This window comes from Puntigrus tetrazona, unplaced genomic scaffold, assembly GCF_018831695.1.
Source record: "Puntigrus tetrazona isolate hp1 unplaced genomic scaffold, ASM1883169v1 S000000666, whole genome shotgun sequence".
In the NCBI taxonomy this organism is placed as follows: Eukaryota; Metazoa; Chordata; class Actinopteri; order Cypriniformes; family Cyprinidae; genus Puntigrus; species Puntigrus tetrazona.
In genome coordinates, this window is record NW_025048287.1 from 416,422 (window position 1) to 430,480 (window position 14,059).

General features: G+C 41.2%; 1 pseudogene; it reads left to right on the plus strand.

Moving 5' to 3' along the window:
- The window catches only part of LOC122334888, a 79,030-nt pseudogene extending 66,789 nt beyond the window's left edge, over nucleotides 1-12,241 (plus strand).
- Nucleotides 12,242-14,059: the final 1,818 nt, after the last annotated feature.

Consider the following 14,059-nt stretch of genomic DNA (forward strand, 5'->3'; position numbering starts at 1 on the left):
CACCTGGAGGGGCGTGATTGGGAGGAACGGCCCCGATCTAAACCTGAGTGGTGTTCTGTTGTTGGAATTCTGTGCTAGGCACGGTCTGTCCATAACCAACACCATGTTCAAGCATAAGGGTGTCCACCAGTACACCTGGCATCAGGACACCTAGGGCGGAGGTCGATGATCGACTTTGTGGTTGTATCATCTGATCTCCGCCGCATGTCTTGGACACTCGGGTGAAGAGAGGGGCGGAGCTGTCAACTGATCACCACCTGGTGGTGAGTTGGATCCGTTGGCGGGGAGGAGGCGGACAGACTTGGCAGGCCCAAACGTACCGTGAGGGTCTGTTGGGAACGTTTGGCAGAGACCCCCTGTCAGGGAGATCTTCAACCCCGCCTCCGGCAGAACTTTGACCGGATCCGCCCGATAGTTGAACCTCGGCTTCAAGAGGAACAATGCGGGTTTCGCCTGGACGTGGAACACTGGACCAGCTCTATACCCTCTCCAGGATGCTGGAGGGTTCCTGGGAGTTTGCCCAACCAGTCTACATGTGTTTTGTGGATTTGGAGAAGGCATTCGACCGGGTTCCTCGTGGTGTCCTGTGGGGGGTACTCTGGGAATATGGTGTAAGGGGCCCATTGCTAAGGGCTGTCCGATCCCCGTATGATCAGAGCAGGAGCTTGGTTCGCATTGCCGGCATTAAGTCAGACTTGTTTCCAGTGCATGTTGGACTCCGACAGGGCTGCCCTTTGTCACCGGTCCTGTTCATTATTTTTATGGACAGGATTTCTAAGGCGCAGTCAGGGGCCGGAGGGGTCTGGTTTGGTGACCACAGGATAGCTTCTCTGCTTTTTGCTGATGATGTTGTTCTGTTGGCTGCATCTGGCCAAGACCTACAGTGTGTGCTGGGGTGGTTTGCAGCTGAGTGTGAAGCGGCAGGGATGAAAATCAGCACCTCCAAGTCTGAGGCCATGGTCCTCAGTCGGACAAGGGTGGCTTGCCCCCTTCAGGTTGGTGGGGAGCTCCTGCCCCAGGTGGAGGAGTTTAAGTATCTTGGGGTCTCGTTCACGAGTGAGGAAGGATGGAACGAGAGATTGACAGGCGGATCGGTGCAGCTTCTGCAGTAATGCAGTCGCTGTACTGGTCTGTCATGGTGAAAAAGAGCTAAGTCGCAAGGTAAGCTCTCGATTTACTCGTCGATCTTCGTTCCTACTCTCACCTATGGTCATGAGCTTTGGGTCATGGCCGAGAAAGAATGAGATCCCGGATACAAGCGGTCGAAATGAGTTTCCTTCGTAGGGGTGGCTGGGCGCTCCCTTAGAGATAGGGTGAGGAGTTCAGTCACTCGGGAGGAGCTCGAGTAGACCCGCTGCTCCTCCCACACATCGAGAGGCCAGCTGAGGTGGCTCGGGCATCTGTTCGGATGCCTCCCGGACGCCTCCCAAGGGAGGTGTTCGGGCATGTCCCACGGGAAGAGGCCCCGGGAAGACCTAGGACACGCTGGAGAGACTATGTCTCTCGGCTGGCCTGGGAGCGCCTCGGTGTCCCCCGGAAGAGCTGGAGGAAGTGTCTGGGGAGAGGGAAGTCTGGGCATCCCTGCTTTAGACTGTTGCCCCGCGACCCGGCCCGGATAAGCGGAAGAAAAAGAAGAAGAAGAAGTGTCATAAGTTCTTCTTTTATGGAGAAATCATCAAACGCGATCCTGATAAAGATCATCAGCTGCGCTGTACTGCTGCTGTCCACCGACTCATCACACTTGTAAGGGTCCCCTTTTCCTGCAGAACGGAATCCAGAGGCCCTGGTCGAAGGTCAATGCGTGTTCTCAACAGAACACAGTTCTACCAAGTTATTAATCTTCTCCATAATATAAGGGATTACTGTGAAATTGAGACCAATTTACCAATCGCACTGAGACCTTTCAAATGAGACCAAACATGAGAGTTAAGAACAATAGGTTCATAAGACACATAACATATAATGCCTTATTCCTAATGAACTTTAAACCAAGTCCTTTGGGCAAAAGGAGGGGAAGCAGGAAGAGCAGAGGTGAAGAGGTGTCATAAACACAACAGGGAGGGGGTGATGTTGTTTACTTTCTTTTGTTCCTTTTGGATATGCCTTCTCAGATTAGTCTTATTGCATTTACAGGTTTTGATTAAAATTACAAGGAAATTACATTCCCTTCTGTCCTTTTGTTTCTTTCTAAACCCCTCCACCCATCTTCCCTTCTACTCATCTTGCTCAAAAAAATTACATGAAAATGTAAGAGAGCTAACAGTTATTAAATGATAATGTCTGGTATCACTTAAAACATTTCAGTGTGATTGGTAAAATGCTCAAATTTCTACAGAAATAAACCTAAAGGTATTAAAGATCCGATTACTACAATAGTTGTGCCCTTCCCAAGGGTATTCCATGCAAATTAAGTGTTAGTTCCAGTCTGCCGTTCGGTGGATGACTGTCTTGGTCTGAGGTACAAAAGGAAATGTTGCAAAAAGATCAGGGTGACTCTGTATTGTGGTGTGTGTTTTTTATCACTATGTATTTCCTAAGGTATTCACGTTTTACCTTTAGATGGGTCTTTGAGAATTTGATGTTCTGCATCAAATGTTGTGCAAGGACCATCTGCATCGCCCTGGAAACACATGAAGCATAGCCGCACCCATCACCAGCTGATCGGTCACAGCTGCACCTCATCAAAGCCTGCCTTTAAAAGTACTTTGAGGCATGTTAGACATTGAGCTATGACTCCAGAGAAGCTGAGATTAAATCTCTTGTCTCTTGTCCCCTTCAGAGAGTAGCATGATCGATCAGCCTCACCTTTCATAGCATGGACCCACTGCAACACACAGAGAGAGAGATAGAGAGAGGCAGCACCTCAGCACCGGGACACAGTTGAACATTTGCACCTATTTCATTTCACTCATTGTAAATAAATCCACCCTACAGGGTTTTTGTTTGAGCTCTCCTTGTCGTGGTGATTCTTCACGCGTCACAGTATTAATATGATTTTGTATGTTTGAATTGGTGATATAATCACTATAATACATATTTCCCTGACTGATAATAACTTGTTTAATTTGTTTTGTTACTGTTTTACTCTTTTATGCACATACATGAGGATGTTAAGGAATTCCAATAATTTGCAAACAGCAAGCTTGTGCATGCTCATTCACAATTAGCCAACTGAAACTGCAGGAATGCAGAAGGATATTCTGGTCTGCTTTCTCAGGTTTGGCTGCAATATATTGCAAAAATGCAACAAAAGAATAATATGACATATACCTATAAATAAATATTCAATACCATGGTGTCTGAAAAATGTCTGGCCCTCTTCTTAAAATGGCAAGCTGGTTGCTCCTAAGAACGCTTTGGTGGCACAGCATTTTTTTTTCAGCTGAGTTTCTTCAGTTGCTATGATTTGAAATGTGCATGGCAGTACCATATTACTACCGTATTACATAACAACAGTTTTTTCAACATGGTAGGTGTTGTAGTACAAATTTATAAAAGGTTAAACACAGACTCCAATATAACAGTATATGCTGAATGTGTATTGTGATTTACATTCTAAGAGCAGGAAGCCCAAGCCCGAGACAGGTATCTTTTGTCTTTCAGTTCTTGAACATCTGGTAGGTGTCCTAAGTCAAGTGTGAATGCTAATCCTAAGGTACAACTGTGCCTTTTGTTTCACCTATGCATTTGAATGACACTTGGATGCTAAATAGATCAAGGATCGGAAAGTTACTGTTCTGGGCTAAGTTCTAAATTGCATTTGCATACTTTTGTTTTACTGGTCTCCACCTCTGTGTACTCCTCCCTTTGAAACATATATACTTCAACCTAACATGTTTCAGTTAGATTTTTTGCTTGGAGATTTCTTGAAGATTTTCTTGGAGATTACTTCAGAATCAGAATCAGAATCACTTTATTGCCAGGTATGTTTGCACATACGAGGAATTTGTTTTAGTGACAAAAACTCTACAGTGCAACACGATAACAAGACAAGACAGATATAAAGAGAATTATGTACAATATACAAAATATAAAATGTGCAACACAGCAAAAATAAAAATATAAAAATAAATAAATAAATAAAAAAATTAAAATAAAAATATATACTATAAACATTCAAGTGTAACAGGAATGTGTTTGTGCAGTGTTATGTGCAAATCTGTATGTTAAATAAATAAGTGTCCTTAAGTGTTCATGACATAAACTGCCTGGGAAGAAACTGTTCCTGTGTCTGGCTGTCCTGGTACTCAGGGCTCTGTAGCGGCGACCAGGACGGCAACAGTTTGAAGATGGAGTGTGCTGGATGTGAGGGGTCCAGAGTGGTTTTCTTAACCCTTTTTGTTTACTGTGGATAGGTACAGTTCTTGGAGAGTGGGGAGGGTTGTACCAATGATTCTCTCAGAAGTCCTGACTACCCTCTGTAGTCTTCTGAGGTCATAGTTGGTAGCTGAGCTGAACCAGACAGTTATGGAAGTGCAGAGGATGGATTGTATGATGGCCGAGTAGAACTGTTTCAGCAGCTCCTGTGGCAGGCTTCCTCAGCTGACGGAAGAAAGTACAATCTCTGCTGGGCCTTTTTAACAATGGAGTCGATGTGAGTGTCCCACTTCAGGTCCTGGGAGATGGTGGTGCCCAGGAACCTGAATGACTTCACTGTTGCCACAGTGCTGTCCATGATGGTGAGTGGGGGGAGTGCAGGGGGGTTCCTCCTGAAGTCCACTATCATCTCCACTGTGTTGAGCGTGTTGAGCTCCAAGTTGTTCAGATTGCACCATTCAGCCAGCTCTTTGACCTCCTGTCTGTAAGCAGACTTGTCACCATCCTGTATGAGGCCGATGACTGTGGTGTCGTCTGGAAACTTCAGGACTTTGACAGAGGCGTCTTTAGAGGTGCAGTCATTCGTGTAGAGGAGAAGAGCAGCTGGGAGAGGACACAACCCTGAGGGGCTCCAGTGCTGGTTTCTGCGAGTGCTGGATGAGAATTTTCCCAGCCTCACTACCTGCTGTCTGTCTGTTAGGAAGCTGCTGATCCACTGACAGACGGAGGTGGGCACCGAGAGCTGGGTTAGTTTGGGGGTGGAGGAGGTTTGGTATGATGGTGTTGAAGGCTGAACTGAAGTACACAAACAGGATCCTCACATACGTCCCTGGTCTGTCTAGGTGTTGCAGAACATAATGCAGTCCCATATTGACTGCATCGTCCACTGACCTGTTTGCTCTGTACGCAAACTGCAGGGGGTCCAGTAGGGGTCCTGTAAAGTCCTTCAGATAACCCAGAACCAGTTTTTCAAATGATTTCATGACCACCGACGTTAGAGCCACGGGTCTGAAATCATTAAGTCCGTTAATTTTGGGTTTCTTTGGGATGGGGATGATGGTGGAGTGTTTGAAGCATGAAGGTACTACACACAGCTCCAATGATCTGTTGAAGATCTGAGTGAAGATGGGGCCAGTTGGTCAGCACAGGTTTTCAGACAGGCTGGAGTAACACCGTCTGGGCCTGGTGCCTTTCTTCTTTTGTTCTTCCTGAAGACCTGGCACACGTCATCTTCGCTGAGTTGAAGGGCAGGTGTGGGGAGAGGGGATTACTGGAGGTTAGAATTGTTCCTTTTCAAACCTGCAGTAGAACTTGTTCAGGTCGTCTACCAGTTGTTGATTTGCCACAGTGCTGGGGATGGTGCCTTGTAATTGGTGATGTCCTTCAGACCTTTCCACACAGAAGCTGTGTCACTAAAGGAGAACTGGGTGCAGAAGTTTTTTAGAATAATTCCTCTTCGCCACTCTGATCTCCTTTTCTAGTGTGTACTTGGCCTGCTTATACAAGGCTCTGTCCCCTATCCTGCGAGCATCTTCTTTGGCTTGACGGAGCTGACTGAGTTTAGCAGTGAACCATGGTTTGTCATTGTAAGTTAAATAAGTCCTGGTAGGAATACATATGTCCTCACAGAAACTAATATATGATGTTACAGTTTCTGTGAGCTCGTCCAGATCTGTGGCAGCAGCTTCAAAGACAGTCCAATCAGTGAGAGAAAAGCAGGTTTGTAAATCCCACTCTGCTTCATTAGTCCATCTTTTACAGTCCTAAGAACAGGTTTAGCTGATTTCAGCTTTTGCCTGTTGGTCGGTATGAGATGGACCAAACAGTGATCAGAAAGTCCCAGGGCAGCTCATTGGACAGAGTGATAAGCATCCTTTATTACGGTGTAGCAGTGATCCAGTATGTTACGGTCTCTGGTTGGACAGGTAACGTGCTGTCTGAATTTTGGCAGTTCACGTGAGAGGTTGGCTTTATTAAAGTCCCCGAGAATGATTAAAACAGAGTCTGGGTGTTGTTGCTCAGTCTCTGTGATCAGATCGGCGAGTTTTTGTAAAGCCAGACTCACGCGCGCTATGGAGGGATGTAAACACACACCAGAATAAGCGAGCAAAACTCCGTGGCGAGTAGAAAGGCTTGCAGTTAATGAAGAGTGCTTCTACATCGGTGCAACACATCTTCTTTAACACAGTTACATCTGTACACCACCTTTCATTGACGTAAAAGCACGTCCCGCCACGCGCGATTTCCCCATTAATTCTGCGACACGATCCGCTCTAAACAGCTGAAAGCCCGGCAGACTTAATGCGCTGTCTGGAATTGCATCGTTTAGCCAGGTTTCTGTGAAACACAGAGCAGCAGAGTTTGAGAAAACCCTGTTAGGCCGGGTAAGCAGAAGAAGTTCGTCCATTTTGTTGGGTAGAGAGCGGAGGCGCCAAGTGAATGCTGGGCAACGGCGCTCGGAGTCCACGTTGTCTGAGTTTCTGGCGCGTGCGGCCCATTTCCCCGTCTGCGCCGCCTTAGGCTTTTGACCAGCACCGCTGCCCCGCTAACTCACGATGTTCAACAAGACGTCGGAATAATCAAGACCGGTGAAATATTTTTGCGGAGTGGTATGCCGAATGTTCAGCAGTTCATCCCTGGTAAAAACAATGGTGTTTGATAAACAAAAAAAGGAAAAACTAACAAAACAATACGAGCACTTGAGAGCGAAGCACCGAGGCTGCCATTCGCGGCGCCATCTTGAATCAGACATCTCTGAATCAGACTTGACGATTTTCTTAAAGATTTCTTGAAGACTTCTTGCAGATGACTACAGCAACGAAATAAAATAAACTAACTCCTGCTTTACCAAGAATCTCCTGGTCTCTTCTTAAAAGAAGCTAAAAAAATTTTCCAACAGTTTTGGTGCCATGACCGGATAGAGCTGCTCATCTGAATCCAGACTGAAAATTCAAGTTCAACAAAGATCTGACTTCGATCCAGACTGAATCTTTCAGTACAACCAAGGGTTGGTGAGTGTAACTCTATCCAAAGAACCATTACAGACCAGTACATGTAAACCTCTGCGCCGTCAGAGAAGAGTTAACAGACAGCAGTAAGGTTTGGTTAACTAGGTTATCCTGTAAAAATTCATTTTAGGGAAGAATTGGTTATCCTCTGTTTCAGACAGGGAAGGTTAGCATTACGTAATAGTTGTGTTATCCTCTGTTTTAGGCAGGGAAGATTGGCATTACTTGCTAATAGTTTTGTGTTATCCTCTGTTTTAGGCAGGGAAGATTAGCATTACTTGCTAATTGTTTGTGTTATCCTCTACTTTGTTAGAGAAGTTAACCATAGTTGATCTGTGTTAACAAGTGTACCCTCTGTTGAGAGACGTTAAGTGTTTTCTTTGTGTAAGTAACAAAAACAAAATCTACAATGTTCAAAAAGAATGCTAGACTGATTTCCACAACTGAGAAAGGTGGTCCTGCAACTCCTTTGTGGTCAGATAGTGAATTCAAATCACTTTTAGGCATGCAAATGAACCTAATAATTACTGAGAAAGTTAGACAAAAGCTAACTCAAAATATAAGATCCACCCAGACAAGACTTGGTCTGTAGAGGAGTGTAAAAAAGTTTTAGGAGCATGTTTACGTAAGAACAATTTGAAAGGCATTATCTGTTGCACAGGGAATTTGGCTTAGCACTAGCTACACAACAATCTCAGCACATCTCAGAACTAGAGAACAGAACCAAGAGCTATGTGCTAGAATATCGGCTTTGACACAAAATTTAAACCACAACAAAGTTTCAGAAAAAACTGAGGTGGAAGTCAATCAGCCTGATAGCACATATCCTGACTTGCAAACTTTCTTTGAAACTGAGGTGCCTGTAGATTCAGTGAAGGTATGTGGTGCTAGGAGAAGATCTCAGGAATTGAGTCAATTGAAAGTGTTCCACCCAACTCTTCTGTTGTCCAGGTCCAAACAATTGCAACAATGTTTAGACCTAAAGATATAGAGAGAATACCCCAAAGCTTACCCTCACCTACATGGGAAAGAGACTCTGATTTTAAAGCCAGAGTAAGGATTGCAGCAGCATCCTTTAAGGTCAACACAGAGAACAGGCAGAAAAGTAAATGTCCTAAAAGAGAGGGCAATTGCCATTACTGTGGGAAATCTGGACACTGGATGAAAGAGTGCAGGAAAAGCAAAAAGACTTGAGGAGAAATTAACAGCTTTACCCAGCTCCTACTCAGTCTGCTAGCTACTCTGAAGCAGCCCTCCCCACTTGACCCAACTGTTGGAGCAGTTTGCTCAGGTGTTAGCTGTTAGGGCTGTGAGTACTTAATTTAAGGTATCTTCTTCCATTGAGAGAATGCTAGTTAAGTACACTCACAGCCTTCAAAGTTATTCTACAGCACACTCCAAATTACACCTATCCTCTATGTTATGATGTTTGCCATGACTGATGTTTCATTGGAGGATGAAGATGTTTTTACAATAATGGTTTACAAATCACCTACAGGGACAGACTAGGACACATAGACCAGTGAGGAGCCCAGGGAAGAACCGAACGCAACAGGCCTCGGGGCCAACCCCTGCATGTGAAGATTTTCCTCATAGGCCTTTCCCCATCCACTAGTCTATCCTTACCTCACTGGTCCATAGGTGTCAAATGACTTAAGACTAGGTCCACTATACGATCACCAGAAGTCTAAAAATGTCTATGCATGAATACTGCTGGTCTGCTGTTTTCTCTGTTTTCTTGTGTTTCAGGTCCGTGTATATGCCAGTTCATCTCATATGCAGCACCCTGATTTACACCTCAGACATCCATGAACAAGCTTCATGAGGACAAAGAGTCATCCGAATGACTCTACAGGGGAAATGGACTACAGGAAACAGACGCGTCACAGTTATTCAGATGCCATGGACTTCAGGACTTCCACTCTTATGCTACATGATTGTGTCATCATGTAGTTTTGTACTGACATATTACCATCCATGTCGTATTTGTCAAGAGTTATGGTTCTGAAAAGAACTATTACAACCTAAGCAAATCTAGGCAAAGACACAGAATAAGATGTATGTGCCTGTAACTTTTTCAAGTTGCAAGACTGCAAGATGGAGCTTATGTTATTAAACATAGGCTATAGAATGGATTTTAGGAGGATTAAATTTGTGTTATGTGAGAGTCATTAAAACTCTCAAATGGGGATTGTTGTATTACAAATTTATAAAAGGTTAAACACAGACTCCAGTATAACAGTATATGCTGTTATATTATATAATGTGTATTGTGATTTACATTCTAAGAGCAGGAAGCCCAAGCCCGAGACAGTTATCTTTTGTCTTTCAGTTCTTGAACATCTGGTAGGTGTCCTAAGTCAAGTGTGAATGCTAATCCTAAGGTACAACTGTGCCTTTTGTTTCACCTATGCATTTGAATGACACTTGGATGCTAAATAGATCAAGGATCGGAAAGTTACTGTTCTGGGCTAAGTTCCTGATTGCATTTGCATACTTTTGTTTTACTGGTCTCCACCTCTGTGTACTCCTCCCCTTTGAAACATATATACTTCAACCTAACATGTTTCAGTTAGATTTTTTGCTTGGAGATTTCTTGAAGATTTTCTTGGAGATTGCTTGACGATTTTCTTAAAGATTTCTTGAAGACTTTTTGCAGATGACTACAGCAACGAAATAAAAAACTCCTGCTTTACTAAGAATCTCCTGGTCTCTTCTTAAAAAGAAGCTAAAAAAAGTTTCCAACATAGGCTAGCAGACATATTGGGAATCTTCTCTAAAGTCCTCACTCTGATCTGATCTGGTGTTTTAATCTGATGTTCTGTTTATGTGCATTTGCAAGAAAATTTAGGAAACCTTGGCTCATTCAAAATACATGCCTCTAAGTAGATTTCTGCAAAACTGGATGATGAGTAATTTCTTAGGAACCCTAGGTGTGCTGTTTTATACCAATCTTTCCTTGGTTACATTGTTTTCAAGCCTCTGTAAACTGCATTTGTATAAAAAAATATATCCAAATTATGACCTATGCTCTCAAAATCAAATGCAGAAATGTTAATGCAAGAGTTTATGCCTTTGAGGTTACTCAAACATGTGCTTTTATTAATTAAAACTGTGGACCTACAAGCCATACTTCAAAAGTTGAGGAGTTTTACTGCCTCTAGTGTTTATATCAAGTGGGCCAATTTAGTAGAGTATTGAAATAGTAAATGTACAAGTAAAAACACTAATTAAGCTTTAGTTTTCATAACTGTATTTTGTAAGTTTTGTAAGTTATTTTATTTATCTTCATGGGTAAGCACGGCATGTTTCTAAAACTGGAAAATATTAACCTTTTTTTTTTTTTGCTTTATCTTGGCAGATGATCATCCTATGTCAGCTTCATCAGTTTAAGATAGGAGTAAACGGGTCCCACCTCCTCAATTATAGGCACAGAGTGCAGGACTTGTGCTCCATTGATCAACTGGAGATTCTGGGTGACGTGGAACTGCAAAATGTTCAGTTGTGGTGAAATATACTGCAACATCAGGATATTTCTTCACTTCTCTTTCCAGTGTTTAACACCATGCATGATTTTAAAGAACATGTGGTTCTGTTGTGATGATGTTATGAAGTCAATAAATCAAATACATGTGATATAATACAGTCTCTACAATTACATGGACATCAGTAATCTAATTATTCACCTTATTCTAAATAAGATCATGTTATGATTAAGATGTTTATGTGACTTTTAGAGTGACCTTTAGAATATTCCTTTCATGTTCCTGTTTTACAATTGATCATTGAGCACATGTCATTACATCCCCATTTGACGCCATCCTTTGTCCTCTCCAGAATTTCACTTAGACATAGTTTGTCTTTGTTATGGTGCCATATACTGTTTTGGGGTGTTTTATTTTTAATTATAGAGCAGCTTCAAGTACAATACAGCTTCAGTTATTTGTTGTGCTATATATACAACCAGACTATGGTGTTGTTAAAGCTATGCTCCTGTCAAATGGTTGACCACTGTTTTGTGTATCCTGTCGCATAATGCTGTAAAAATCTTACACAATTGGTAATAGTGTAATTAAGGTGAGTACATGTCCACACTGCATTTTAATAATGTGACTAAAATGGGAATACTTCACATAGTAATCTTAATTTGATATTTATTTACTTGGAGTTTGACGAATATGATATGGTAGATTTTTAATTAGAGCATTGTCTTAATTGTAAAAATTGGAATATTGTAAATGTGCAATCTATGTGAATTTACTTAGTGACAAATGCAAGTTGTAATGTAAGTTGTTAACTTTATTTTTAACATCAGTCATAACTTAACATGAAGGGCTAATTTAGTTGAGAACCAACTTTTTTCTAATCCGAGTATATCCTTTTAATACAAATAAAATGAGGATGACAACCGAATGCATTACATCATAATTAATTTAAAACATGTATTTGCTCTATCATTGTCCAGTTTTAAAGTGTACTGTAACCCATGACTGTGACCCTGAATTTCTCTTGATTTTTTCAGTAAGTCCCTTAACTTCAAATCCTCCACAATAACAACATGATCATCTATAGGAATCACCTGGCTGTAATGGTTATTTTGATTACAAATTTCCCTAGAGATTTTCTTTGGAATAATGTACAGTGGCTTGTATTATTCTTTTAACTTTAATTGTCTTATAATTTTTGCAATTACTTTTACCCAGCTGGGTAGTAAATTACTAGTAAATTATTACTAGTAAATTATAAGTAAATTACTTAAGTTTAATAAATGTATGACGAAAAGAGTATCTACATCTATTTATTATTTTGTATAGTTTATAGTTTTTTCATTTAAAATCTAACAGATGCCTTTGTGAAAGGATCAGACTGAAGGTGTATGAAATGACTTTGATGCAATAAATGTGGCTTAAAATCTACAAAATATTTATTGTATGATTCTTGTATGATTGTATTATTACTGTATGTTTTCTCGGTGCACAAAGCAGCACTGTAACACTAATGAGTCACAATGCTATATATACTTTTTTATTGGTGTTTTCACATCTTTTAACATACAGAAAAACAAATATTTAGGACATAGTATACTTCAGAATATACTATAGACCAGGGGTGTCAAACTCAATTCCTGGAGGGCCGGAGCCCTGCAGATTTTAGGTTCAACCCTGCTAAAACACATATACTATGTATGATTGAAGTACTTGATTAGCTGGATCAGGTGCGTTTAATTAGGGTTGCATCTAAACTCTGCAGGGCCCGGCCTCCAGGAACTGAGTTTGACACCCTGCTATAGACTAATACTATGTGCTACAGGTTATGTCAAAGAGAGATATCCATACAAAACATTCAAACCAGTGCAACATTGCTAAACAAAGTCAATAAGAGTTTGAGCCTAAAGTCGAATGATGTCCTCTCTTGCACAATGAATATGTGCAGTGGACAATTCGATATATACCACATCTAAAAATTTCAGAACCCAATATTTCTTATTGAGAGAATGTGGTGGTTTCCATCTTGTTGCTACTAATTTCTTGGCAGCTGTCAAGCCAGCTAAACACAAGTGTTTATGAGTTTTATTCAAATGTATGTCAGAGAGATCATTTAAAATTGAAACATATGGGGACAAATACAGTCCCGTTTAATATATTGGACACATTTTCTTTAATCACATTCCAAATGTTACCAACCTCACAAATCTTCCAATTTTCCCTTATGGTAGAGTGTACATTAGGATCACGTTTAAGCTTCATGCAATACAGTTTACGTGAAGTCATATAAGTTTCTATGAATAAAATTAAAATGGATTTGTTGATGATCTGGATTCCTAGAAGCTTTTATGGGATTTAAGTGAATAAACACATTAATTGAAGAAGAATCACACAAAACCTGGTCAATGACCATTCTATGATTAAGTGTCTAAATGGTTTGGTGCCAACAACCTGTCCTCCATGTAAGTAAAACAAAAGAGGTTGTAATGGTGTGATGTGGCCGTTGTTCATAGCAGTGGGTGGGCAGTAAATCAGACACAGAACTCTGAAGTTTCAAGAAAATGGATTTAATTAACAGCTCAAAAAAAGCGCATTCAGCATAGGAATAAGCTTTTTCCAATGATTTTCCAAAAAATAGAAACCGGAAAAACAAAGTACAAAATAAATCAAAACAAAAATTCACAGCAAGGCTTGCACTTTACACAGGCATCAGGAGAAAAATTGGCTACAACTCCAACTCAGTATCCCCTTCTATCTCTCTCTGGGCCTCCTCTTGGAACAAACAGTTAGGCTTTTATAGGTGATGCACCTTCTCTAAATTTCAAACAGACCAATCCCACAGTTTCCTCTAAAACTGTTTCACTGTAAATGTACATATTTATGATACAAACAACACCATTAACATCTTTAACTGATTTCACTCATTTCCTTTACAAACATTTGCCCAAAAACATACAAAAAAACAATATCCACATGGTTGTTGAACAGACTCCTCCCTTTCCATGGATGTAATAAATAGGGCTTCCTTTTTGCAGGCCGGGCCTCCTACTAGGAAGCACCAAGGGAAAGGTAAGACAAAGAAAACCATAAATTCATTACTCAAATGTTATTTGTTTAAATGTCCATTGTTTTCTCTTATTTTACAGAACTCACAAACCATCACTAAAACATAAGTCACACTGGAATGTGCACCTTCCATGTGACTGGAAAAATAAAAATAAATAAATAAAGTTACTTCAAACTAAACAT